Source organism: Rattus norvegicus, chromosome 3 (assembly GCF_021556685.1).
Source record: "Rattus norvegicus strain SHRSP/BbbUtx chromosome 3, alternate assembly SHRSP_T2T, whole genome shotgun sequence".
NCBI lineage: Eukaryota > Metazoa > Chordata > Mammalia > Rodentia > Muridae > Rattus > Rattus norvegicus.
The window spans coordinates 168,313,158-168,337,376 of NC_141536.1; the positions used below are offsets into that span (position 1 = coordinate 168,313,158).

Below are 24,219 nucleotides of genomic sequence, written 5' to 3' on the forward strand. Positions count from 1 at the left end.
TTGAAACATGAGGGCAGAGGTACCTGCAGTCCCCAACGTGGTAGCTAAGAGCCCAGGGCCAAGACTCAGGGCTAATTCTACCTCTTGTCAAGTCTTCCACTCCAGTAGTTATATTGACAGCATAGACAAAGGGATGAGTTGCCCAGCAGCGAGGTCTGAAACATTTTCCTTAAGGGCTGGTGGGGCAGGCTGGGAGACCGGTACCTGCCCTGTATAGGAGCAAGGAAAGGGGAGCCGTGTGCTGAACCAGAGGCTGGTGGCTGGGAGACCCTCGGTATCTGTGTGGGTTGAAAGGCAAAGAAAGGCATAGCCTACCCCTATGACTCCAGGGGGATATCAAGACATCCTTGGGGGGATCTTTCTGCATCAGGGATTCTTGGAAAAGGTCACTGTGAACACAGGCTGGAGTGGAGCTCGTAGAGGCTGAGGTTGTGGGGTTACCCAACAGTTCTCCGATGAGTAGTATTTGCTGAAGGTACGCATGTACACATGCATGCACACAGACAGACAGACAGACAGACAGAAAGACAGCGAGACAGAGAGACAGCGAAACCGAGACAGACAGACACATATACAGAGACAAACAGACACAGAGACAAAGAGAAACAGAGACAGATCCACACACAGAGAGACAGAGATAGACACATATACAGAGACACATAGAGAGACAGAGATAGACACATATACAGAGACACATAGAGAGACAGAGATAGACACATATACAGAGACACACAGAGAGACAGACACATATACAGAGACACATAGAGAGACAGAGAGAGACAGAGACACAGAGAGACACAGAGACAGAGAGAGACAGAGAGAGGACACCATGTCCCTGTGCTGCTGAGTTCATTCTCATCTCACACCCTTGTTCCAGTTTTCTGAGGGGAACGTGGACCTTCTGAGTCACCGAATATGAGCTGTGAGGTAAGAGGCTGGGAAGGCTGAAGGCTGAGGGTATAGACCCTGGGCCTTTCTGTCCCGCATCACCTCTTACACCACATAAACCAGTCTGTACTAGAATATTCCAGCTTCTGCCTCCCAAAGCCATGTGTGGTGTCTGACAGTCATTTACCTCCAAGGTCACTACAAGCCAGAGCTGTCTGCCCAGTCACGGGGCCCATGGCTAGCTGAGAGAAACAGGCCTACCTCTACACAGGAGAGAGCATCTGGGTGATGTGGGCAGAGTCAAGAGTGTAAAGTGTGAAGTCTTCGAGCCTCTATACGAGTCCGTAGGTCAGAGGCTCAATAGTCTTGGATCTAAAGGAGTGACCAGACGGGACTCAGGACAATGCTGGTAGATCTGTGGGTCCGTAGCAAGTAGGAGATGGAGGTTGTGGGTATAAGGACCAGGAACTGCTTTTCTCCTTCCCAGTGAGGTCCTGGGGTTACCATTCTGGGGCACATAGAGGGTCTTAATGTTCATGTGACCCGCTCACACCCAGACCCCGAAGACCTCCAAAGCCCTTGAGTTTGCATGGGTTCTCAGAGCAGGGAGAGCCTGGGACAGGACATCCATCTGACAGAGCCACCTTCTTCCTGGTTGAGTCACTCCTCCCAGTGGATCAGAAGCCAAATGCTTTGCTGAAGCTGGTAAAATGGAACCAAATCAGCTGTTGGATGGATTTGGTCCCCTTCAACCAGCTGTAGCTGTGCATTGATCACGCCGCGCCGCCCAGCCAGGACACGGCCACAACGAGGAGTCTTCAAGGGATGCGGCAAGGCCTCAGCAATGGTCAGCTCCAAGAAAGCCAGGTCACTTGCACCGCCTGGGACCCTGAGTGGCCCTGGGTTGGAACCCAGGCTCCTCCCCTTGTCTCCTCTGCAGGCAAGTTGAGCAGGAAGCTGTCACCTCTCCCCTAGCTGTGACGGACCCAACCCAGTCATTTGCCAAGAGGCTGTGAAAATAAATGTTCTTCTCACACCAGAGCTCTGCTGAAAAACTGAGTGCTGGGGTCCAGGCAGGTGGGGCTGGAGCACAAGGAACCCCTGATTTCCCCTTAAGTGAGTTCCACACCACCCCAGGCCCTCCAAGGCAGCGTGTCCTCCTTTTGCTAACGGCCAGAGGGACAGTGTGAGAATGTATGTCTTGTCACGGGGAGGCTGAGCTGGTAGCCACTCTCCAGAACACACGGTGGAACGGGATTTGCTGCTGAGAACCCCGCAAGGGACCGCTGATCCGGAGCCCTGCCAGAGCCCTGTGGCACAGGGGCCCATGGGAGGGTCGTTCTCGTGGGAAGCCGGACCAGCAGGTGTGTCTGCAGTGAGCCGAGGTGCCGGAAGTTGACTGCAGTGCAGACAGTGTGCCTCTGCTTGGACCCTTATGGACTCAGTGCTTCTCAGGCAGGGTCCTGCATGAGGCTGGGGTTGCTGATCCTCTAAATAACATGCCTGCCAGGAGCGAACCTCGGCCCCTCCCCAGAGTGGCAGGGACAGGGTTGCTTAGCTCAGGGGCTGTGGCTGTTAGCCTGAGGTAGTTGAGGTGTGAGGACGGAGGCCTGAGAGGAGGAGAGAAGTGTGGCCGCACAGACAGAAGATGTTCAGCCCAACCCTGCCTGTGGGCCAGCACCCAGCTTTGCCATCTGCCTCAACAAACGTCCCCATCTCCTTTCTACCCTGATTCTGCACAGAGCCGGCTGGCAGCTCTCTTCCCATGAAAGTTTATCCCTTAGAGGGACAGGAAGCTAGGGGCTGTCGGAGGGCAAGGCAGGAAATGCCAGGCAGTCTTTATTGGGGTCCCTGAGTCCTTTATACCTGGTAGTGGGGTTGGTAACTTTCCTGTGACCTGCCTCCACCCGAAACCCCCAGGAACATGCTGGTAGAGTCCTTGTGAGATCTTTTGCAAACGGCTACCGGGTGAATTGAGCCCAGGCCTGCCCCAGCAGGGAGACTGGTAAATCTCCACCCCCAAACGGAAGATCTGGTAGGAAACCAATGTCCGCCTTGGTCTGCTGTGCCTCCATTCCCATCCAAGAGCAGGGACCGGAATAGTTTCGATGTCCTGTCAAATATCCCGCCTGAGTGAGGACTAAGGCCGCACCCACCACTATGAACAGTGGGCCTCACTCTTTTCAAACAAGCACTGAGCCACGCCCACTAGACCATACTTCTGTGGGTACCAGAGCACACCCACTGTGAGTGCTGGGTCACATACATCACCGTGAACACGGGGCTGCACAGGCAGTGGGTCTTACCCACTGTGAATGCTGGGTCACACTGGGGATGAGCGCCGAGCTTCATCTAGCATAAGCCCTGGGTCGCCCCACCATGAGCACTGGAACCAGACCAAGAGCTGCCCAGACCAGATATATCGTGGACATGCTTGTTCTGGGGCCCTTCAGCCCAAGCATTGCCACTTAACATAGGGCCCCCCTAAACCCCCACAAAATGCACCTCCTTCCTGGGCAGTCAATCTAGATTTGGGCCAAACATTTCCTGACAGGGCTCGTCTCCAAGATGGGTGCATACTGGGAACAGGGGCCCAGCCTGAAAAAAGGCACGTTTGGAGTCTAGGGACAGAGATGTGGACAGTGCAGTCTTGTCTCATCCAGGGCCAATTCGTATGCAAACATCACCAGCAGAGCCAGGCAGGACCCACCCAGCAAGCATCCTGTGCTTAGAGAGGTGAGATGCCTTGGGGGTCACAGCCAGTCCTGGCCAGCTCAGAGTGGATTGGAATGCCTGATGTCTAACCTGTGATCTGGGTCTCCCATGTGGGAGGAGAGAACCTGGCTACACCTGTGGGCCCAGTTACTTATGCTTGGGGGAGGGGCACTATCTTCACTGTTTTGCTGAATAAGCAAATATCTAGCTAGGAGGGAGACCCTGGAGCATCTCACCATAGGGATTGCTGGAAAGGGTTCAGGCGGGAAGGGAACCCCATACTGTGAGGCAGCTTGGCACTCCTTAATGCTCCAGGCTCTAGCTTTTCTTCTCCCCAGGAAGGGACCAGAGTGTGGGTACTGGGAGAGCAGCTGGCGCCATGGGTAATGATACCCATGGCAATGACACCCGCAGACAGAGAGTTGACCCCACTCCCAGTGTTGGTGCAAGGCCTGGACCAGCCTGAAATACCTCAGGCCCCACTAGGAATTCATATTCCAGTCCCTGTTGCCCCTTGAGTCTGACCTTACAGGACAGGAGGCCAAGAGCTCCCTTCCAGCCTATGTGAGGTGATGCCAGGACTGGCTTGCCTTTTGCAGCTAGCTGCCCCACTCCGTGCCTCTGCAGAGTTATGACGCTGGTCTCACAGCCATGCTTCTGAAATTCTCGCTGTGGTGCTGAGTCCCTGACACTGTCTCCAGGTCTTTGATTTTATCAGTTCTTCCCCCCCCCCAATCATCCTTAAACTTCAAGGGACAGAGTGCAGACTTGTGGGTGAATTTTTCTCTCTGAATCCCTTCTTGGCCCTAGTCATGTACACACATATGTGTATATGTGCACACACCCACACAATCCGTGCCTCTGGTTCTGTGCCCCGCCTGGGTTATGAGAAGTTCTGATCATTTTGGACCAAGGTCCTCAAGTTTATGAATGACCCAAACAACACTGTCCTCTCAAGGTCCTCAAATTTATGAATGAACACAAACAACATTGTCCTGCTGTCCATAATTGCTCCTGTCCTAAGCCCCCTTGAATGGCATTCTTCAAGCCTCGTTGGTTCTGAGACTTGCCTGGTGTTCCTGTTGTCCGACTATGGCCTGACTGACATCATTCTGATTTCTGAAAGCTCGAGATGACATCAGGGCCTGGCCGGGCCTCCCATTCTTCATGGCCCTTTGGGGAGCCGATCCCCACTGCATACTCTCCGATCTATGTTTGTCTTACCATCTGTCTTAGCTAGAGTTTTACTGCTGTGAACAGACACCATGACCAAGGCAGCAGGTCTAACTGGGGCTGGCTTACAGCTTCAGAGGTTCAGTCCATTATCATCAACGTGGGAGCATGGCAGCATCCAGGCAGGCACGATGTAGGAGGAGCTGAGAGTTTTATACCTTGTTCCAAAGGTGAACAGGAGAAGGCTTCCAGAGAACTGGATGAGGGTCTTAAAGCCACACCCACAAAGACACACCTCCTCCAACAAGGCCATGCCCACTCAAACCAGACCACACCTCCTAGTAATGCCACCCCCTGGGCCAAGCAGATTCAAACTATCACATTACCTCTGCCCCAGTTCTCAGGTGTTCTCAGCTTCCTGATCATGACCCTTGCAAGTGACAACTGTGTCCCGGGTCATGGAGTCACATGTCAGGGCCTCTCAGATCCCCTCCTTCATGCCTGGTCCTTGAGGTGAGCCTGTAGAAGATAACAGAAGGTAAATGCTGAGAGGCAAGCGCTGAGAGGCTGTGGCTGGATAAATGCCAACCTGGATGGGGCTAGAAGGTGGGACCCTGGAGCTCTGGATGCAGCTGAAGAAGTGGGTCCAAGTGCTTCCAACTCCTGCTTCCATTCTGACCTGTCTTCCTGCGGCACCAGCTTGGATCCATTTTCCTTATGGACCTTGGCAAATGTGCCGGTGTCTCAGCCATATCCTCTGGGCTGCACAGCTGGGGTCTAGGTCCCGCCTGGAGCGTTTCTTCCCTACAAGTTGGCCTCTAGCTTCCTGTTAGCCGCATCCGGGTAAAGAAAGGACAGATGGCTTTAAAGACAGTCTGTCTCTGATGGCACAAAGGCCAGTCACTGATCAAAACACTGAGCAGGAGGATGGTAACCAAAGCGGAGTCCATCTCTCTCCCAGGGAGGCTCCAGGTAGTATGCCCAGTGAGCAGAACACAGGCCCGGCTGTTCAAGCCACGTCAGAGGACCCTGGAGATGCTGGCACAGCCAGAGGCACCTGACCAGGCTGCAGGCACGGTGCATCTTTATCCACAGTTGGTTCTCGACTTTCTACAACCCTCCGCTCCTCGTCAGTGTGTTCTGGGAAGTGCCTCTGCTGTTAGAGATGTAAAATGACAGTGACAACCGCACTGAATGCTGGTAACAGTCACTCCTGCTTCTCATCCCCATTCCATGATGCCAGCCCCCAGTGCTTACAGTCAGAGAAATGCACTTTCCTGCACATGTTGCACACACAGGCCCACATGCAGGCATCCACACACTTTCTCACGTGCCATAGAATCGTATGTGCACAGTCAGACATGTGCACACTTCTTACACACATAGACAGACACACAAGGTATACACCCGCCGCGTACATGCATATCCTACACATTCTCCCATGCACACACAGTCTCAGTCCTGTATCGGTGCACATCCACACGTATGTCCACTGGCATACACACAGGTGCCCTTGCCCACACTCCTGATGCGTGTTCTTCCAAGTGCACGGATGTATACACTCTCACAAATACACACTCAGGCACGCTTGTATACAGACATGCGGGCAGGTGAACTTGCACACACACCCACAGGCACACCTCTGCGTACACTCAGCAGGTCTACACGCCATACATAGCTGGATTGAAGGAAGACAGGACTCTGTTAGCGGAGGTTATCTCAGGGAGTAAAGTGATTGAGTGTGCACTGGTAGATGGGGAAGCTGAGGGGAGCCGGTGAAGGGACCAAGAGAGGGAAGGGTGGGTCATGACTAAGCGAGCTGGGTACTGAGGGAATGAGCTTCCTGTTTGGTGCTTCCCCAGAGACCCCAGCCCGCTCCTGATGCTCCCTTATACAATGGCTACCTGCTACCTTTTGTCTTCCACCTCTGTGGGGCTCCACTGAGGCCCCTGTGGCTCCTGAGCCTGAGGGTCCTGTCCCAGCCTGTACTGGGAGAGATGAGCGAAAACAAGTGCAGCAGGGGTCACACTCGCTGCTGAGCAAGTGTGGCGCTGTGTGTGTGTGTGTGTGTGTGTGTGTGTGTGTGTGGTCACACTCACTGCTATGGAAATGGAACAATTGCTCTTCCTCTCTTCCTCCCAGGGCAGGACAAATGAATTTTGAGCTCCTAGTTACAATAGGCCACAGTGTTTGGGGGTCACATTTTGTGATGGATGATCCTCTGTGGGGTTGGAGGGGAGGTGTGTGATTGGCCGGAGTCCCACTGAGGGAAGCAGCTGAGGAAAAAGTCCTGGAGGCTCCAGATCCCCTACTCCCAACCTGCCCTCCATGATCTCAGGTCTCCCTTTTGTGTAAACAGACTAAGGAAGCACATGGAAGGGTGTGGCCAGTGGGACTTTAGGGACTTTGGTCATGGAACCTTTGGAAGGGCGGCCTCAGGTAGAGGTAATGTGGGAGGCGTGGCCTTCGAGAATGTGGGGGGTATGGCAGGCCTTTGGGAAGTGGTGTCTTCTAGGGTTAAGCACATCCCTTTGTCTTTTAGTGTGAGATGCTGGGTACCTGGCTGAGTGGGAGTCAAAGGTCAATCATTCTGCTGAGTATCTGTCAGTCCAGTGAACCAGGAGCGAGGGGTGTGCGGATGGGTCAGACCCAAACTGGTTTCATGAATTCTTCATCCAGCAAACCAGCACTCAGCCTACACTATCCTGGCTCTATTTCACATTTTGTCCCTTTCTGGGGACCCCAGGAAGGCATGGGCCCCCTTTAATCTCTCTAGTGTACTGACAGGGAGACTGAAGCATGGGGAAGTCTCACATGAGTCTCCCTGCCCGGGCTCTTCCTGACAGATGAATGATTAGGTCCAGGACAAAGACTGAGCACTGTGCACAACTTTATAGAAACATTTTCTTTGGAGTGGTGTGTGTGTGTGTGTGTGTGTGTGTGTGTGTGTGTGTGTATGTGTGTGCATGTTTGTGTGTGTCTGTGTTTGTGTCTTCTGTATCTCTGTGTGTCTGTTTCAGTGTGTGTCTGTGTGTCTGTGTGTGTGCCTCTGTGTGTATACCTGTGTGTGTGTCTGTCTGTATCTCTGTGTAGTGTGCATTTGTGTATTGTATCTGTGTGTGTGTGTGTGTGTGTGTGTGTGTGTGTGCGCGTGTGCATGCAGAGGCCAGAAGAGGACACGGTGGAGGTGGAGGGGAAGGGTTTGTTGTCTTTTTTCTCAAGTCAGGGTTTCTCTGTAGTAGACCAGGCTGGTCTCAAATTCAGAGATTCACCTGCCTTTGCCTCCCTGGGGCTAAAGGTGTGTGCTACCACACCCAGCTAGACTTCCTCTTTTTCTCCTGGTTTTATTGCCTTGAGATTGGTCTCTCCCTGAAAGGGGAGGTTTCCATTTCTAGACTGCATGTTCTGTGAGTTCTTGGGATCTGCATTTCTCTGACCCCAATGCCAGGGTAACAGGCATGTGCCACTGTGCTTGTCTCTTTACACGGATGCCAGGGATTCAAATTCAGTCCTTGTGTTTGCCCTCTTACATGTTGGGTTATCTCCTCAGCTTCTTATAAACCCCTTTATAAAATTAAATTATTTTATTTATTTACTCCCTTCCCGTTTCTCCCTCTCCAAGTTCTTCACCCCATTTCCCCCTAAATCCCTTTTCTAAAAAACAACATACAAACTGTATTTTAGTATGAAACTATAATCCCAGCATTTCAGAAGCCAAGGCTACTAGTAATACAAAGTCACCTTTGGGTACTTAGTGAGCTAGAGGCTAGCCTGGGCTACATAAGACCCTGTGTAAAAAAACAGTAACAAAACAAAACTAAACCAAAAACAAAAATAAAACAGACGGGATAACTCTGCACACAAATGCATGGTTTAATCGGTTCTTCTGAGGCAAACAAACTTAAACTTACTGTGGAAATTGCAGAACTCTGTCTCTTCATCCAGAATTCTCCATGGGCCTGTCACTCACAACACTCCTCCATCCAAGAGTGACCCTAACCAGTCCTTCACAGGCTACCACCTGTGTCTTCCTGAACACTGCCATTGGGCTTCATCTCTCTTTAAAGTGACTAACCTGGGTGGTGTTTGTGTTCACCTTTAGTCCCAGCACTCAGGGAGGCAGAGGCAGGTGGATGTCTGAGTTCAAGGCCAGGCTAGTCCTCAGAGTGAGTTCCAAAACAGCCAGGGCTACACAGAGAAACCCTGTCTCAGAAAAGAAAAACAAGACAAAACCAAGAAACAAACAAACAAATAAACAAACAATGACAACAAAAACACAAAATCAAAACCAAAACTCAATTAAACAAAAAGCCAAAAACTTCCAAGTGTTTCTAATCCATAACTCCCCCAGTTCTTCCCAGTCAGTGTAGGCTGGACCACATGACCTGGGGTGAGCCCCTGTACTGTAGCCTACTGTATGCCTCTGTTCCTAGGCTTCCCCACCATGTTAATTGGATCAGAGATCATCTCAACTTGTACCTCTACAGCAAGGCCAGGACATGTCCACCAGGAGGTACAATTTCAAGCTCTTCCGGGATAGTTGATCGCACCCAGAGCCATAATGTTTTAGGGTTGCAAATTCTGACTTTCTAAGCCTACAAGTCCATCTCTGCTGATGAGCAGGGGTGTTTTTTTTTTTTTTTCGGAGCTGGGGACCGAACAGGGCCTTGCGCTTGCTAGGCAAGCGCTCTACCACTGAGCCAAATCCCCAACCCCGAGCAGGGGTGTTTTTATGAGTCTTCCCTCAGCTGTGACTCTGTCCCCAGAAACACGGCCCAAAGCAAGGAGACAAAGGCTCGGATCCTCCGACGTTCTCACTGCTTTTCAGGAATAGTTTGCTTTCCCAAGACCCTCCAGGGAGAGCGGTTCATCTCCTTCAGTATCACAGTGGTCGTGGGCTTTTCTCCAGCTGTGACTGGGAGGCGTGGAGAAGAGACATCAGCAGTTACTCTTCCAGAAATGCAGAAAGCAAAAGAGGGTGGGGAGATGAGGACTGCAGAGATGGTGATCAAGCGTCCGAGAGAGAGAAGCCTGCACAAAAGAGGGTAGGAAGAGCCCAAGGACGCTCTCCCATGAACATGGTTAGTCATGAGGAGCACAGGCAGAGATACAGACAGGACGGCAAGAGCCTGTGTACCTGCAGAGACAAACTGGCCTTTGTCCAGGGATCAGACGCCTAGGCTACATGGAACTCCATGTCTGAAGCCTGAGGGCTGGTAACCTCGCAGAACCTTCACTCCTGCCAGATCTCAAGCGGCTCCCGCGTTCACACCAGCGAGACTTCTGGTATTGTGCCAAAGACCATGGGACCGCACGCTGTGTCTAGTGACCCAAACCCGAAGTATGCTGGTGAACCGAGCCCCAAGCACTGCTATGGCAAAGTCCGTAGGAATCGAACTACCCTGACATTGAGATTGGCTACCTTTGGGTAAAAATGGAAGGAGCGTTTGACTCATGAGCAGTACTGGTGGGAACACATCAACAGAGCCCTTCAAAGCCCTCCATGAAGCACAGTGGAGGCAAAGATGTCAAACCATAGGAGGCAGAGGTGGTGCCAGGAGCAGGCAGGACTAGGCCTTTGATGGGAAAATAACTAAGGTGTCCTTGGATTTATTGTCTGGGGTCTGGAGTCTGGTCAGTTGGCACTGCCCTTCTCACGAGTTAAAAGGATCGTATGGTGTGGGTTAGTGAACTTAAACATGTCTGGCAGTTGTCAAGCATCGATTTCGGAGCTCCCGTTCCTCAAATCATCTTCTCAGCCCCTGTTTCTTTTCTTTCAAAGTTCTCCATATTCGATTTACGTAAACTAAGATGCTTTCGTTGTAGGTGTGAGATTTGTTGTTGCAATGAACGTACGTGCCTGTGTGGCCACCGTAGCATTCCATCAGTCCTCAGCTTTTTCTCCAGCGCCTCTGAAATTCTTGCCTGCCCTGGTTCAGTCTGCACTGACCTGATTAGAGCTGTCTGGAGTGGGGCTGCTGAGAGAGTTTCATTAATTGAACACCCCATCACCTTTTGTTTGTCGTCACCCAATGGCTTAGCAGAAGCAGCCTCGACCTCCATTCACAAGTCTCAGGCCTAAAGCCAGGACTGCTGGGATGCTCCACCTTCATTCATGTTATCCAGACCAGTGGGTTGGAGAGGCCCCAAGCTCATCTCAGGAAAGGAACAGACTAACTCAACACCAAATATAGGCTGGATCCAGACTCAGACTGTATCAGCTGCAACTTGCTTTCTTCACTCTCCAGCCCTGCTTCTTCCAAGTAGGCTTCATTATGGGACAGCGACTCTCAGGTGGAGGCAAGGTGGTTCTCAGAAGCTCCATACTGACGGACAGACAGACAGAGACAGAGAGAGACAGAGACAGAGACAGAGAGACAGAGACAGAGAGACAGAAACAGACAGACACAGAAACAGAGAGACCTACAGACAGAGACAGAGAGATAGACAGAGACATAGAGAGACAGAAAGAAAGAGACAGAGAGATAGACAGAGACATAGAGAGACAGAAAGAGACAGACAGAGACAGAGACAGACAGAGACAGAGGTAGACAGAGACAGACAGACTGAGAGACAGAGACAGACAGAGAGATAGACAGAGACAGAAAGAGACCGAGAGACAGACTGAGACAGAGATAGACTGAGACAGAGACAGAGAGAGACAGACAGAGAGACAGAGAGACAGAGAGACAGACAGAGAGACAGAGAGACAGACAGAGACAGAGAGACAGACAGAGACAGAGAGTCAGACAGAGACAGAGATAGACAGGGATAGAGAGAGACAGAAAGATAGAGACAGAGAGACAGACAGAGACAGAGAGATAGACAGGGATAGAGAGAGACAGAAAGATAGAGACAGAGAGACAGAGACAGAGAACAAAGCCACAGGGCTATACTTGCTGGTGAGGTTCATATCCCTTAACCACTTAGGGGTGTAAGGAGGCCATCGGAAGCCAGAGTTGTTGTTGAAAGGGAGAGGAACCCTGGGCAGGCAAAGCAAAGGCTGCTTAGCACCTGGATCACCCCAGAGAGCGGTGAGTTAGCTCCAACCACACTATCATCTTGGGGCAGTGGTGGGTGGTGGGTGGCTTCGCTGTGCTTTGACTTTATTTTTAACAAGTAGAAACGCTGGCAAACTAATAGCAGCCAAGAGTGAGGTGCATGCCTCTCATCCTAGCACAAGGGAGGAGGAGACAGGGGGACTAGGGGCTCAAGACCAGCCCCAGTTACATAGTTTGAGGGAAACCTGCACTATCTGACTTATACATATAATTAAAAATAAAAATCAAACATAAAACAAAACAAACACAAACAAAAAGAAAGAAATCTCAACACAAAACGACACAACAAAGCACAAAACAAAAGAACGTTGTCTAGGTGAGATGAGGTGGTGGGCACAGTAAGAGCTGCCCAAGGGCAGCAGACCTGCTGTGAGGGAGAGCATGGTGCTGAGGCTCAGGCTAAGCTTGGCACCATGTTGGGAAGGCAGTGGCTCTCCACAACACCTTTGCAGTGCCCTTTGGCTCTTTGGGACCTGTGAGTGTGAGTCTTCGGCCTGACGTCTGCATAGCAGATTTTAGTGTATTTTCAGAGTGCGTTGTGCATGTATGCCGAAAGACACGTGCAGGGAAGTGTTGCTTCTTGAGAGACGGATCACTTGCAGTGTGGGCTTCCTTTGGTACAGGAGGAGTCTGAACAGAGAGGGCATTTTCCAAGGAGGTGGGCAGAAACATGGGACACGCCTATGTAAGTGAGCATGTGACCTGGCTGACAGGGTCATGAGGAGCTGCTCTGGAACATGTGCCCCAGTCAAATCTGAAGGAAGCCGGGCATAGTGGAGTTTGCTTTTAATCCCAGCACTTGGGAGGCAGAGGCAGGGGATTCAAAGCTAGCCTGGTCTACATAGATATTTCCAAGATAGCCAGGGATACATAAAAAAGAGACCCCGCCTCAGAAGAAAAAAAAATCTGAATAGTAAGCACTTTTTTTTTAGATTAATTTATTATGTATGCAGAGTTCTGCCTGCATGTATGCCTCCATGCCAGAAGAGGGCGCCAGATCTCATTATAGATGGTCGTGAGCCACCATATGGTTGCTGGGAATTGAACTCAGGACCTCTGGGAGAGCAGTCAGTACCCTCAACCTCTGAGTCATCTCTCCAGTCCCACAAGTTCTCTTTTTAAGAAAATTTTAAATTATTATTTAGTATGTATGAGTGATTTGCCTGCATGTATGTCTGTGTACCACATGTGGGGGTTGGCTCTCACTCAGATCCCCAGAACTGAAGTGATGGACTATTGTGAGCTATCAGGAATTGAACACAGACCTTCTGGAAGAAAGGCTGGTGCTCTCACTGCTGAGCCATCTCTCCAGCCCTTGCTTTATTTTAAATTATGTGCATATGTGTGCATGTGTGCACATGAGTGCAGGTGTCTTTGGAGGACAGCAGTGCCAGGTCTGCAGCTGGACTGACAGGTGGCTTTGAGCTAGCTGCCTCACACGGGTGCTAAGAACTGAACTCTGGGTGAGCAGTCAGTGCTCCTGGCCTATGAATCACCTCTTTAGCTGCTAATGAGTGTGTTGTTTTGCTGTCAAAACATAAAGTACACCCCACCTATGTGAGACTGGATGCTGGTCTTTAGCTTCTCACTGGGAATGAATTTGTGTTGACTTCGTGGGCAGAGCTAAAACCCACCTGTTAGCTTCCAGGAAGAAATCCTGGTCTCCCGGCCCAAACCAGCAAATTCAAAGTAGTGAAGCCACAGTGAGGCTGGCATCGCTCTCTCAGTGGAGCGTGGTAAGCTGCTAATCCTTTCTTTTTGCTGAGTGCCCGTCACACACAAGCTGCATCTCCATAGGTGGCCTGTGGTAGCATAGGCTCACTCCTTCAGAACTGTGTTCTGATGGTGGTGACAGAGCCGGCCTGGGCAGTCTGGGGCACCCAAACATCTCTGAGCATCACCCACGAGAGGTGGGCTGGAGGGAAGTGTGTGCTGGGTCCCCCAACACACAGCGAACTCCATCCAGGAAAGCAGTTGGATGTGTGTGAGAAGGGAACATTACCGGTGTTCTAGTGGTTGCCGAGGATATCTGGACATGTCCAGGCTAGGACAGGACAATAACGGGAAGCAAGGTGAAGGAGAGCAAGATGCTGGAGGCAGGTGACTGTGGTGGGGCACGGAGTCCACTCTTGGAGAGAGTGGGCTCTGGTTAGCAGAGGGGCAGGAGCAGAACCACCTTGTCTTCAGACTGGGTTGCTCACCTGACCTCTCTCCCCTTTATCCCACCCCAGGAGGAAGTATTTCTGTGAGGCTGTCAGACTAGTACAGGTTCTTATCATTCAGGGATACCCCAGAGACACGCAGGTGTGTCGTGTCAGCAGCAGAAACACGAGTGGGGTCATGGGCGATTGGTCCCAGCACAGTGGGAACATGAACTTAATTCTGTGGGCTAGGTTGGTTTTTCTGAGGCTGCCATGGGTATTGTTTACGCAGACGGCTCTTTTCATAACCAGCAACCAGAGAGCCAGGATGCGTCATCCACTCGTGCACACTTCTATACCCACACAGACATACACTCACACACAGCCCCACACAGATCACACCCTCCTAGCCACGTACTCCTAGGCGCACTCACGCAGGCACACAATTACACATAGGTGCACACCAGCATGAGACGTGCACTCACGCCCAAGTGCACCCTCACAAGTGTGCCTTGTTCACACTCACGCACACTTAGATGTTTGCAAACGCAGGGCATCCTGACCACCTGGACCCCTGAGCTGTGCTCTGGACCAGTGGGGCATTTGTTGTAGAGATACTGACATGACGTGGGGGATAATTTGTGAGGGATAACAACAAAACCACGGCCCCTAGAGAGCTGCTCTCATTCCTGGAATCAAGACAAGGGGAAGTGACCCCAAGACGAGTAGTTTATGTTCTCATCGGTCACATGGCGTTGCTGGCCCTGCATACCGGGAATCGGGAATCGCTGTCTGTGAATTGGCCAAATCCCAGCCTGGGAGCCAAGATGAGCTCATGTGGGGGAGGGGCTGCAGTCCTCAGCCTCATCCCATCCATTAGCTACAAGGAAGAGCCCTGTCTGTACAGCCAGCCGCAGCTCTGCAGTGGGAGAAGCAGTGGGGTGGGGGAGACAGTGGAACACAGGGCCACTGGTCTTCTGTGATTTGAGCGCCCGTCTCTGCTTTTTCTACCAGGACATTGGCATCTTCAACTCTCACCCCACGACTTTCAGCTATGCCCAAGTGGGGACCCTTCCCCAAGTGTGCCACTTCCTGCTACCCTGACTACTCTTAATGAAGGTCACACTAGCTCCCAGTCATGCCATAACTGTAACTCGATAACTTAGAAGCTCAGCTTCCTCTACACAATGCCTCTCTCTTTCCGAGAGGTTTTATCTTTCCGTGCTAGAGACTGCTTGCCTGGGAGAGAGTGAGCAGAACCCCGTGAAGGGTCAGGGCTCCAGAGTGGTACTCTATGGGACCCTTGGCATGCTGTGTGCCTTCTTATGCGTCCAACAAGGACTATTCCGATCAGGAGGTGGAATGGGCATGGGCGTTTCTGTGAAGCCGAGTGTTAAAAATGTAGCCACAGTGAAGGCGTTTTCAGCACCCGCATGCGGACAGTTCCCCCACAGCTTCCAGGCTCACTCCAGGCTCTGGACTGGACAGACTGGCAGGTATACCCCATGATGGGGGCAAACTCACGGAGGAAGACCTTGACCCTTGCTAGGAAGCAACTTGTGAGCTCTTCCTCTGTGTCCTTGAGTCTTCGGGACTAAAGCTTGCTCTGGCTTCAGAGGGGACAGCTCTGGCTACAACATGAGTCTGAAGCCAGATGAGAGCGATTCATTTATGAGTCACAGCAAGTTAATTAAAATGTTTTCTTGCTAATGGTTCCTGGGCGCAACTTGGAACGAGGTGCTACTGCAGAAATTCCATCTACTCGGGGACTCCCTGGTCTGAAACCCGTAGGACTGAGCTTCTAATATGCCCCCTGCAGGCAGGGGCCTCTCTCGTGAATCATTAATGTGGGGCGTAGTTGCCATTTTGATATGTTAATAATTAATAATGACATGCTAATAATTGCTAGTGTGGCTGTGGCTATTGCTGCTGTCTGAATTCTCCCCAGGAAGCAGTGTTGTCCGGCTCTGGGATGAGGCAGGGACAGTTCAGAAAGGATAAGCAGGTTGCCCAAGGTCAGTGAGGATGCTGTGGAGCCCCTAGTATTGGGTGATGCTGAACTCGATGGAGGAAGAGCCTGTGACCTTCAGGAGTTACCTAGCGCCAAACGACGTCATAACATAGGCCATCAGTCAGGTGTATCCAGGAAGGTTGAGTCAGAGTCTAACTCTGTAGCCCTGGATGGCCTTGAACTTGCCACGTAGACCAGGCTGGACTTGAGAGTACAGGTAGGCATCACTATGTCTGGCCTCAGGTAATTCTTGTGCAGAGAGGAATGGTGTCAGGGCTTGGCAAGGGTCAGGCCAGAAGGCTGAAGGCTCCACATTATGACAGGGGCAGCCCTGTGGGGAGAAGCTTTGGTAGCTCTGTGTCTCCAGTTCTGTGTTCCTTTCACCATCCGCAGAATGGATGCAGAGTTCTGTCACCTTGCAGAGGACTCGGAACAGACAGGCTCACAGCCCTTGGCAGAAGCCGGCACTTGGAGTGGCTGTTATGGGTTATTGCTCTCCAAGGGTTTGCCTCATTTCTTTCCTTGGAAAATACTTATAGAGAAGGCCATGTTCCCCAGAAGCACCCACTCCACCTGGAACTACAGGATTCAGCTGTCAGGGACGTGGACAGTCTGGGTCCCCTGGGCTCAAAGTAGAATCCCATATTTCCGGGTGAAGATGAAGGAAACTATCAACCCTGCCCAATCAACCCTGGAGCTCTCTCTATAGCCCTCAAGTGGGGTCAGGGGCCCTGCTAGCACCCAGGGTCTCCAGAGGGTAGTTGGGAAGGGGGTCATGTCACATGAGTTTCGTTTGTTTTAAAATGGAGGGTTTCTAGGTTGGAGCATGTTGTGAATAGGAAAGTCACAGGCCCTAAACAAATCCACTCACATGGGTGACAGTCTCCCTCCATAGTAACCTTCTCCACAGAACACTGACAATCTCTCCATTCCAGACATAAGAGACTGAGGCTCAGACATGTTAGATGACATTGTAGGTCATATGACCAAAAACAAGTTGGGTAAATGGAAGATTCCAGAACCAGACTACACCAGGGATCCCCGCCTTCTACTTGACAGTTGTAGAGAGGATGGTGCATGACTTCCACAGGCTCCCAGCTGGCAGTGATCTTGTGGCACCCTGACCCTCCCCCTCTATAACTATCCTGTCTCTCTGTGAGGCTCGGTCCCTTTGCGGTTGCTGTCCCAGTCTCTCGTCTCTCTATCCCTCGCTCTTTTTCTGTCTCTGACTTTCTCTGCCTCTGGATTTCCCGAGATGCTTACTGGAGATCCCAAGAGTGTGAAGTCCGCCTTCTCTGAGCATCTGCGCTCACTGGAGCACATTCACCTGCATTCTCTGTCTTCGACCTTAGGGGCTAACCCCAGTGGAGTATGACGTGGGCCAAGCTGGATATGAAGAACCAAAGCCCTTGGCACTTGCATCGCTCCCTCTGGCAGCTTCCTCAGCGTGGCCTCCCACTCTGTGTCTCCTCCCTTACAGTAGAATCTTGTTCCCCAAGGGCCTTGGGCAGCCTTTGTTCTAGGACCCGCCAGGCTTGCTGGAGAGAACAGACATGAGGACTTGAGTTCAATTAGAGCGGAGACACTTCTCCCTAATGGCTGCCTTTCATCTGCTCTTGGCAGAGATTCCCAGGCAAATGTGTCCTGGGTAGAAGCCATCTACACCGAGGGGAAGGGGCTGCTGTACAGAAGAAGATCTGCATTTCCTAGCTCTGGGGACAGCCATGGACTCAGCTGGCTCAGCACCAGGGCATGCTCAAGCTCCCTGGGGCATGCGAGTGGCAAAGGGGGATATTCTGTAGCCCTGGCCACAGGTCTATGGATACACACTGTGTGGCTGCCTCACCCCCTACAGAGATGTGTTCTCACCTGAACACAGAGTTCCCAGTCTGGAGGAGGCTCCTAAGCTGGAGTCCCTGGCCAGTGATAGTAGGATTATGGATTTCTTACCTTGAGCCAAGGCCTCAGTTATAGCTTCTAGGTCATCGCATGACTTTTCCTGGGGTGACATGAATAAATGTCTATTTACCATGGATAGAGTATCAATGACAGACCCAAGACACGAGCCCTCCCCAACCTGAACTCAGTGAGTTTGTTGGGTTGCATGAATGGGTTTGCAGAATGAGCAGCTCAGAGGTAGCTGCATCACGGACATGGATAAAGACTTGCAGAAATAGCATCTTTGGAGCTCCCTGCTCAACTTGCAGGCAGTTCCTCCCAAGAGTCCTCTCTTCCCGTGACTGCCCATTGCCTACGTAACCTTAGGAAGTGCTCTTGTAAGTCTGGTGAGCTTCCTAGTCATATGACCCCCCCACCCCCACCCCAACCCTCCACATCCTCTTTCTTTTCCAGGAGGGAGTGTTTCAAGTGAGAGGAAACAGTTAAACCGTTCTGAAGGTGTCCAAGAAGTTGCTGTGAGGCTGGAAGCCACTGACTCCATCTTGTGGCCTGCTTCCTCCCCCTAGTTTGAGTGGGAAGCCAGGGAAATGACTTGGAAAGCTCACCTCAGCAGAAGTCCCACAGTGAATGCCCATGTGGTTTCTCCCCAGATCACTGATGTTGCCTAGTACCTAGAGTTGGTCAGGGAGACCTGCCCTCCTCTCTCTGGGAGTTGACCACGAGCATCCTTTGGATCCTTCACTTAGGTGCCTGCTGCTTTGAGCATCCGACCTTCTCAAGAAGAAGCCTGAGGGACTTCTGGTAGAGCGGCATCAGAGGTAGTGAGTACGTGCTGTCTGAGACTCAGGTCCACGGAGCCAGGCCACCTGTCCGGACCTCTTGGCACGCCACAGCCTCTTGTGGAAGTTGTCAGATAGCAAAATTGCTCCTGACAGTTTATGGTGCCCACCCCAACCCTTACCAGCCCAAATCGTATCCCTTGAGGCTGCCAGTTTAGGGCAAGCCCACTCATGACTCCATTGAATGCTTCATTGGGGGGTGATTGGAGGTGAGACCATGGCTGGGGCTGGAGTGGAAATGTGGCGGATAGCGAGTGAACCAGAGGAAAGGTGTGTGATGTAGGGGAGTCTTCTTTGTTTTAAGATGCAGTCTTGGACAAGACAGTGTCTCTCAGGCTTTGAAACTCAGTCTCTAAGGACAGAATGGGATGTGGTAGTCTCAATGTCTTCCCGCTCTGTGAAATTACGGAAGAATGTGACCTCTGCCTATGGGACAGTTCCAAGATCTCTCTCCCCCTAACTAAATTCACGTCCAGTTTCAGTCTTTGTCTCTGTGTGAGTCAGGGCTTTCCAGAGAAACAGGGCCAACGGGGTCTATGTCTATGCCCATTTATTTTTATCCATCCATTATTGATCTATTCTCTGTGGTCAGTCTATAATCTATCTCTGTCTGTCTGTCTGTATGTATGTATGTATCTGTGTCTGTCTATCTACCTACGTACGTACGTGTGTTTATGTATGTATGGATGCATGTATCTATTTATCTATTTATCTATCTATCTGTCTGTCTGTCTATGTATGTGTCTGTCTGTCTGTATGTATGTATCTATTTGTCTATGTATGTATGTATCTGTGTCTGTCTATCTACCTATGTACGTACGTACGTGTGTGTGTATGTATGTATGTATGTATCTGTCTGTCTGTCTGTCTGTCTGTCTATGTATGTGTCTGTCTGTCTCTCTGTCTATCTGTTTATCTGTCTATCTTTCTTTCTATGTATCTATATATGTATGTATCTGTCTGTGTGTCTGTCTGTCTGTCTATCGTGTATGTATGTATCTGCCTGTCTATGTATGTGTCTGTCTGTCTCTCTGTCTCTCTGTTTATCTGTCTATCTTTCTTTCTATGTATCTATATATGTATGTATCTGTCTGTGTGTCTGTCTGTCTGTCTATCGTGTATGTATGTATCTGCCTGCCTATCTATCTATCTATCTATCTATCTATCTATCTATCTATCTATGTATCCATACATCTATGTATCTATCTACCTACTTATGGACAGTGTGTTAAGTGTCTTTAGCATATGAAACACTCAGCCACAGCTGGATGGAGTCTGGATGTCAGCTGAGTGCCTTGGCTGGTAGAACTGACACATAGAACTGACTGTCACACTCTCTCGTAGTGGTGGGGAGAGGGTATCTTCCAAATCCTACTCAGAGACTGTGGCTTTTAATAGTCTAGGAATTAGGTCAGATTTTCTGCCCAGTTTTTCCAGGAGGCCTAAGATTCAGTACTGAGGAGATGCAGGTGTGTCTGTGAGGCCTGGGTGTGAGGAAGCCTGCAGGCATGGCTATTCCTGGACAAGCACCAGGACTCCACCCATGCTCAGCCTTTCACTTTCTAGGAAGCCCTCCTGGCTTGTCCCGGTCCTGTGCCAAGAACAGGTGCATAGCATCTCTCTGGGTTCATAGTCCAGTGGGGAAACTGATAACCCCCCGGAAAATACACAGAAGGCCAGGTTACAGTGGGGTTCACAAGGAGTGTTATTTGCCTGGCTTTGTTCAAGGAGGCCTCCCTAAAGGAGGAAGCATGTAAAATTAGACTCAAGGGGTTGAAACAGGGGTACTCCTTTCCACTAACCCCAGGCCTGCTGTCTACCTAGGAGTTGGGGTATCCTCCAGCTATCCTCCAGGCTTTGTGCAAATGTGCACTATTATACACTAGTGGTATATTTCTGTAGGATGCTGAGGCCCATGGATTCAGCATTGGATTTGCCCAGCCTGTACTTTGAATGTTCAGGCAACCAGGCAGACAGGTAGCTGTGCTTGAACCTGACAGGCATTTCCAAGGACCTAGGCTCTATAAGTTTTTATTGAGCTCATACGACCAGGAGACAGAGTGGCAGTTACAAATACCAGAGCTGGAGTGCCAGGGGAGGCTGCCTTAGTCAGGTTTCTATTGCTCTGACAAAGCACCATGACCAAAAAGCAAGTTGGGGAGGAAAGGGTTTGTTTGGCTTACACTTCCAGTTCATAGTCCATCACTGGAGAAAGTCACGACAGGAACTCAAGCAGGGCTGCAACCCGGAGGCAGGAGTTGATGCAGAGGCCATGGAGGGTGCTGCTAACTGGCTTGCTCCCCCTGGCTTGCCCAGCCTGCTTTCTTATAGAACTCAGGACTATCAGCTGAGGGACATCCCCACCCACCATGGGCTGGATCCTCCCTCATTGATCACTAATTGAGAAATTGCTCTATAGCCGGATCTCTTGGAGGCTGGATCTTCTTGGAGGCTCCTTTCTCTGAGATGACCCTAGCTTGTGCCAAGTTGACACACAACATCAGCCAGTACAGAGGCCAAGGGAAGCAGAGATAGTCTACTGGGGAGAGGTAGTTACTCATCTGGGCCAGACAGAATGAATAAAAGGAAGCTTTTAAACCTGAGAGGGAGGGTGGCTAAGGATCTAAAAAGGGACCAAGTACTGTACTAACTGAGGTACACCCATGCCTCAAAGCAGGAGTGATTCCACAGAGTACACATGTCCACATATGCACTTCTCATACAACTGAAAACATATGTCATGCTCCCTGCAGATACATCCGCTCACAAGCATGCATCTCACAAATGCTTCCCACACTATACACTGTTTTGTGTTGTGGAACTGTTTCCTAAGACCAATGGGAAATGAACTGCTCAAAGGAACTCCATTCTGTCCCAGTTATAGCTAATTTCACCCAACCGTTCATTCCCTTGTCCTGTGGACAACGCGCTGCTAAACAGAACATTCTCATGAAGTCACACCCGCAGCTTCAGGGGTGTAGCTTTACAACATAAACCTAAAACAAACTGTAAAGAAAAAAAATCAAATGTACCGAAAAATTGGAAACTTCTGCCTTCTGGCAGGCCACTGGTATGGTGTAGGTGTGATTTGGGGATTTATAAACCCTACCCCACATCTCTCATGGTTGAGAGTTCTTTCAGGTATGAGCCTGCTCTCAACTGCCAGAAAATAAAGGACTTTTTTCTTTTTTCTTTTATTAGATTTTTAAAATTTACATTTCAAATGTTATCCCCTTTCCCAGCCTCCCATCCATAAACCCCCTATCCCATCCCCCTTCCCCTTCTTCTATCAGGGTGTTTCCCCACCCACCCACCCACCCATTCCCACCTCCCATCCCTGACATTCCCCTACACTGGGGCAGGGGACCAAGGACTTCTCCTCCCATTGATGCCCAACACGGCCATACTCTGCTATATATGCAGCTAGAGCCATGGGTCTGTCCATGTGTACTCTTTGGGTGGTGGTTTGTTCCCTGGGAGCTCTGGTTGGTTGGTATTGTTGTTCTTATGGGGTTGCAAACTCCTTCAGCTCCTTCAACCCTTTCTCTAACTCCTCCATTGGGGACCTTGTTCTCAGTTCAATGGTTGGCTTCGAGCATCCACCTCTGTATTTGCCATGCTCTGGCAGAGCCTCTCAGGAGACAGTTAAATCAGATTCCTGTCAGCCTGGCATCAGCAATAGTGTCTGGGTTTGGTGGCTGTTTATATATGGGCTGGATCCCCAGGTGGAGCAGTCTCTGGATGGCCTTTCCTTCAGTCTCTGCTCCAAACTTTGTCTCCATATTTCCTTCTGTAAATATTTTTGTTCTCCCTTCTAAGAAGAACTGAAGCATCTGTACTTTGGCCATCCTTCTTCTTGAGCTTCATGTGGTCTGTGGATTGTATCTTGGGTAATCTGAGCTTTTGGGCTAATATCCACTTATCATTGAATGCATACCATGTGTGGTTTTTTTGTGTGTTTGTGTTACCTCACTCAGGATGATATTTTCTAGTTCCATCCATTTGCCTATGAATTTCATGAAGTCATTGTTTTTGATAGCTGAGTAGTACTCCATTGTGTAGATTTACCACATTTTCTGTATCCATTCCTCCATTGAGGGACATCTGGGTTCTTTCCAGCTTCTGACTATTATAAAAAAAGGCTGCTTTGAACATAGTAGAGCATGTGTCCTTGTTGTATGTTAGAGCATCTTTTGTGTATATGCCCAGGAGAGGTATAGCTGGGTCCTAAGGTAGTACTATGTCCAATTTTCTGAGGAACCTCCAGGCTGATTTCCAGAGTTGTTGTACCAGCTTGCAAACCCACCAAACAATGGAGGAGTGTTCCTCTTTCCCCACATCCTGAGTTTTTGACCTTAGCCATTCTGACTGGTGTGAAGTGGAATCTCAGGGTTGTTTTGATTTGCATTTCCCCAATGACTAAGGATGTTGAAAATTTCTTTAGGTGCTTCTCAGCCATTCAATATTCCTCAGTTGAGGATTCTTTGTTTAGCTCTCTATCCCATTTTTAATAGGGTTATTTGATTCTCTGGAGTCTAATGTCTTGAGTTCTTTGTATATATTGGATATTAGCTATGGGATGTAGAAATAAAGGACTCTTAATCTGACCTTTATGGAGTGGCTTTTTCCTGTGTCTCACATGGTTACACTTGTCCATGCATAGCCCATAAGCACATATGCACACCCACCATAAATACCATAAATCACACCCTCCATATAATACATACCCCACAAGTAATACCACAGTCAAATACACCTCCACTACATGTTTGCATCCACGTCCACAAGCACAGCCCAAAAGACATGTCATGAGCGAGGCATATACATCCCTGTACACCCACCCCAGGCACACATCACACAATGCAAGCTCATTCCTCCCAGGTACGGACTATCAACTACACTGACACAGGGAGCTGGCTGCCATTTACAGCTGGACATGGAAGGTTTGATCTCAGCTGGTACCATCCAGAATGCTCTCTACTCAGGTCCATCTCTTGCTGACTCTGCTCGTGACTGGGTCTTGGCTGTCACTTTGACAGGACTTAGAACCACTTAGTAGGCACACCATTGGGTATGCCTGTCAGGGTGTTTCCAGAGACGTCTAAGAGGCAAGACCCATGTGAATACAGGTGACTCATCCCATGGAATGGGGTCCTGGGACGAGCCAGCAAAGCAGCCCAGCACTCTTCTCTTTCTGCTTCCTGGTTGTGGGTAAATTGCGATTGGCTGCCTCATGCTCCTGTCAGGGTGCTTTTGCTGCCACGAAAGGCAGAGGACCCTCAAATCACGGGCCAAAATAAAACTTTTCCTCTTGAGCTCTTTTTGTTGGGTGTTTAAACACAGCAATAGGGGCTAACTAAAACACGTATAAACTGATTCGCTTGTGGTGGGGACACAGAGCATGCGCCGCTTGTTTCCAGCACCGCGGAGAGCAACCGGGGGGCTTTCCTCAGGCGCGGAGCCTATGGGGTTGGGGGCTGCTGGGAGTTCGG

The 24,219-nt window shown here is 50.3% G+C and overlaps 1 long non-coding RNA gene across 2 annotated transcripts in view; it reads left to right on the forward strand.

Moving 5' to 3' along the window:
- LOC147995872 (uncharacterized) overlaps nt 1-24,219 on the forward strand; it is a 58,723-nt gene that overhangs the window by 11,683 nt on the left and 22,821 nt on the right. Inside the window, exon 1 of one of the 2 annotated variants that reach the window (XR_015684903.1) lies at nt 11,041-11,810. The exons of the other annotated variant lie outside the window; for it this stretch is intronic. This is a non-coding gene — a long non-coding RNA (uncharacterized LOC147995872). Of the gene's footprint in view, nt 1-11,040; nt 11,811-24,219 lie in introns of those variants that run through there. 2 annotated transcript variants of the gene reach the window in all.